This window comes from Convolutriloba macropyga, unplaced genomic scaffold, assembly GCF_964194025.1.
Source record: "Convolutriloba macropyga unplaced genomic scaffold, txConMacr16.3 SCAFFOLD_985, whole genome shotgun sequence".
Lineage (NCBI taxonomy): Eukaryota > Metazoa > Xenacoelomorpha > Acoela > Convolutidae > Convolutriloba > Convolutriloba macropyga.
Window position 1 is genome coordinate 2,956 of NW_027451928.1, and position 5,250 is coordinate 8,205.

Genomic DNA, 5,250 nt, shown 5'->3' on the forward strand with positions numbered 1-5,250 from the left:
TTGATTTCTACGTATAAAGTATGCAAGACAACAGAAAGCAAGACAAGATGAGCTGTGTCATACCACAATGGCGGCTATAATTTCGCGGGTAAGAGGGAGGGTTGGTATAATGCGAAACGCTTATAATGGAATATAATGAAATATGATTGCGCTTTACTTTGAATACACTCGCATTACGTAATTACATGAGACAGCTTAAGTTACGATCAGGGTCGACAACGTTTCTCAGACCGTTAAATGGTGATTCGCTTTTCAGCAGCTCTGTGAATTTCTCGAAGTGGCCTCAACCAGTACATGATACTGGGCATATTTAAGCGCGGGGGGGGGGGGGGGGGCAACGACCCAAAGCGGTTTTAAAGACATCATTAAATAACACTTTTAAGATTTTCAGTGAAAATTTAAACCGATTCCCGTGCACTTTTTATTTGACTTTGAGTAGTAAACAACCATCAATTGAGTTCAGCTGCTTAAAAACAAAACAATGTAATGTTTTTTTCATTTATGAAGTTCAACTAACTAATATAATTGATATAGACTGAGGCACATGTAATGAAAACGGAACCATTCCATGGACAAAAAAACCTAACGCTCTAGTGTTATAAATTGCTTTAAGAACAAAATGCAATAGTGGGGTGCAATTGAAACTTGAAAACATAACCGACTAACGTCGGGCGAAATGCTCTCAAACGACCGGCGAGCAGTAGGCTTCCGAGGTAGCCAGCTGGGGCTCAGGGATGCTAGCATTGGGGGGGGGGTTCAAGTGATGGGGAAGGGGTGCGTAGGGTTCGGAAGGCTTGAGGAGAGTGGCTCCAAATTGCCAGGTGCACGGTGTGTGTTGGGGAGGGGGCTGACTGGGAGGCGGGCAAGAGGGGCTGACTGCGGTGGAGGGGGGGGGGGGGTGAATGAGTGTGACGCCAACAGATTACGAATCGCCCTTCACACGTGGAAATTGTCTCCTCAAAAGTTTCAGCGAATAAAAATCTACAATAAAGTTAGGCTTGGTCACTGAATTGAAAAGTTGATGAGTCATTGTTTCGTACTTTTTATGCGTCCCACATTTTTTTCAAGATTTCAAGTTTGATATCACACTAGATTTCAATGTTGATCAGTTTTCACACTGTTGCATTGAAATGAAGCTACCAAAATGGTAAAATATGAGCAATCAACTGAGCAAATTTCTTAAAAATTATTCGAAGCCTTCTTGGAGCCGGAGAAAAAGAATTCTCTTTCAAAGAAAAAGAAATCTCACTTCTAAAGCGATATTTAAAAACAGGAAACAGTCATAAAAAGAAACGAATTTCGAAAGCAGGATTTTTGTTAAGAACTATAATTGATTCAATACAAAGAAATAATTTCATAGTTTACTCATTTTTGAAAACTATAAAGAGTAACATCGAGAGTGACACAAGACACAACAGAGCTTGCTGACAACTTCTGCAATCCCTTTGCTCCTACAATAATACCAAACAAAACTTGGAGATTATTTTAAGAAACCATTACTAAAGATGAAATGTCAAAAATACCAAATAAGGAGTTATCAAAAAATTGGATGCGAAAAACGCTATCGACGACGATTGCGAGAAGGACGTTTTGTTTGACGAGAAGGAAGAGAGTAAGAACTAGAAATACCACAAAACTAACTCTAAGAAAAAACTTTGATGGGAAAAAATTCTTTCACAATATTCAGAATTGCAATTTAAATATAAATTTTCATTGAATTCTCTTTGAGTTTTGAAGAGTAAAATTTAGGTCTAAATAAGTTAGAGTATAGTTCTGGAAAGCCTTTGGCAAATCGAGCTCGGCCTCAGGCGCCATCGGCGTCGAGCTAATTACCATAGGTTTCGCAGAACATATACTTAGTGACTAGTAAGGCGTAGGGCTCTAAGAGAGCTCCTCAGCCACTTAATGCCCTCTGGACGCTACCTGTTTATCCCGTTTTTGAGAACAAAAAGTCAAAAGGGTTAGACGAAAAACGGTCAAGCGAAAATCGCAAAAAACGACCGAAGCACAATAATTGCTACATACTGTTTGAGAGAAATTTGGAAGTACCAACGTCTTAACTTTTGTGACCAACGATGGTAAAAAATCAAGACTTCGAAAATATGCCAGATTCAGCTCCGACCTCTTTTGGACCAAATATCTTTTCTATGAAACACCAGTTCATACCAAACAAAATAATTTTTTCAACTCAGCATTCACGGCTCAGCTATTTATCTGCTTCATTGAGTAGAAAATACTCAGCACCAACCCGGACGAAAATTGATTTAAAAGTATGTAAAGAACTTCGAGTGAGCGTAAAGAACAAACTTGGAGTTAAAGTTTACGGCTTTGAGATTAATTGTCCATATTGCACTGAGGCCACTTTGGATGCATTCGCTGTCGAACATTCGTAATTTTACAAGACAAGAAACAATTCACGAACGGTTCGCAACAGCCTGCACAACGGCTAACATCTCCAGTAGTCGAAAAACGAAACCATCGGTGATAGCCATTCGCAACCAGGTGATATTTTTCTGCTATCACGTACATCACGTCAAGCACGCTTTTCTGCTGCTTTCGATGTTAGGGTGACTTCTCTGCAATCAAACTTTTTACGAAATGTGGCTGAGAAGTGAGAAAATTGAGAATTGATCAATTGCAGCCTGCGTCAGTCGGGGGGGGGGGGGGGGGGAGGAGGAGGAGGGAGGGAGGGAGGGGAGCCTAAATGGGACTAAGAAGATCAAAAGTGTGCTTCAAATAACCACAATAGAGGTTAACATATACCACTATATGGATTTAAAGTAAAAAATGACTCCAGTTTCAGCGCACTTTTCATTTGACTTTTAGTATTAAATTGCCGCCAATTGAGTTCAGCTGCTCGAAATTGTGATTGAGAGAGAAGTTTAGATCACGCGAAACGCAAAAAGTCAAGGGCGTAAAAGTCACTCGAAAAGTCAAAATTGTCACGTGAAAATTTTGCATAAAAAAGACACACACGTTTACAATAATTGCTATGAATTTCGCTCAAGAGCAATTAAAAACAAAACAAATACCAACACTTTCAGATAGCAGACGCTACCAATCGAATTTTCTATTGCTTTTGGCTGGCCGTCACAGTCAATCCCAGTAGTAGCAATTCTTACTTTTGCTGTATCGCTGATAGCCCGCGCGCCATAAAAGTATCCACTGTTTTCTCAGAGAAAATTCGAGCTCACCGAAAGGAAAGGGACTGGCTTCTCAGAGGCATCTGATTGAAAGCACCGGTACTCATCTTTGAGTTCTGATGCGATGAAGCGGTGAGAACTTCAAATGTTGAAGCAATAAGAAAGACCACTGAAGGCATGTCAATTCCTCTAACAAGTTTATCCACACCTGACCAAAGAGGGGTCAACGAAAAGCAATTGCAATAAACGCCTACTCAAAGTGTGGAGAAATGCGATGGGCTCCTAATAATTGATTCAATTAATTAAATCTGTTCTATTGACAACCATAGTTACGCTAACCGCGATAATTCTTAACTATAAAACTATAAAACTTAAAGTAAAGAACACAGCTAAATTTGTTTTTATGCAAAATACTGATTTCCTCTTCACGTTTGACTCACTGCAACCTGCAGTAGCATTTTTCTTGATTTGACATTAATTTCATCAAAAAACAACCGAAAAAAAACGAAATGCATTAGCTTTTTCGGAACTAATTTAAAAAAACCAAGTCGCCATCAATTAATCTGACAAAATTTCTGCGAAGAAAATTCTTCCAGAACCATTCGAAGAAAAACTGATAGAACACAAACACTGAAAAGACATTCTCCCATAACTTAATTAAAATTGGGTCATCTATAGAGCTCAAGATGGAACAGGGCATGTGTGACCAAACATTAAATGAATGGGTTTGGCTAGGTTTGAAAATCTTTGTAAAAGCGGGGATAAAAATCTCAAAAATAACCGGCTAAGATTGGTCAAATTACTCTCAAACAAAAAGCTGGCTTCAATTGTGCCTGGCATTAGCCGGTGAGGGGCATAAGGTCAAAATGTTATTAGAGCTTCAAATAGACCACTCCTAATATTCAAAACAAAAAGTGCAATCAATCGCTATGAGTTGACATTAAATGTTCAACTGTGGCATAAAAAGTAGGTTATTCAATTTGAAAAGAGCAATTTAGATCACGTAAGAATTAAGTTGCCAAGTGTGAAAACCTGAGTCGAAAAAATAAAGGATAAATTAGCATCGAAAAGAAAAAAAAAGGAGCAACATAAATGCTACAGGCTTTATTTGAGAGCAAATAGAAATTTTAAACATGCCTGGCAGATTGCCAGAAGACAGCTGCGATAGCTTCATAGACCTGTAGTCAAACCCCAAATGAAAAGGCTGAGACCTAAAATTTCGAAGAAGAAAGTTTTTAGACGAACTGAAAGAACAAATGAATGAACAAAATCTTATTTGAAGGGTCTTGATGTCATATGGTCTGAACAGGAACCTTCACGACGATATAAAAAATACAGCCCCACTAATCCTGGATTACAATTCAAGAGAATTGAACAAAGTAAGAACCAATGCGAGACAAAGTAAAAGGACAACTAGACATTTAGCAAAAAATCCCGTTTTACGAATATCTTTGGGAATAAATGGTGTGAAAATATTAAAACAAGCACCTAAAACTTCAATCTTTAACGGCGATTCATCCTTAGAAAGCATAGATCAACTTGCGAATATATCAAAAAGCATATATCAAAAGCAGGTAAGGGACATTGTATCACAATGACAACAAATGGAGGCAACAATAAAAAAAATGAACAAAGTATTTTTGAAAAGAAGGAGTCAAGGCAAAAAAAGCCAGTACAATAAATTGGAACCATTACTGGCCTTTCATTAATAAGACTAAGCAGCAGAACAATAAAAATACATTATATCCAAAATATCACTCATTTTTAAAATCAAGCCGCGTCAAAGTCGTTAAAACCATTAGATATGAAGAGAAACCACTAAATAGCTCAAATATGATTAATTAGGGAGCCGATGTAACCTGTCAAATTGTCAGATGAAAAAAATATCAGACGTAAGTCGGTAATATGAGAAGTCCCATATAAAGAACGACAGGACTTATATGATTGCTACAAACTTAGCGTTTGAGAGGAATTAAAAGCATAGATCTTTTCTACTAAACTAATCAGTCTCAACTAATAACTTTTATCAAATATTAGTAGTGTGGCTTGGAATAAACAGAAATCTGAGTTTAAAAAAATGCTCTTTTACTCCGTCTAAGGAAGAATG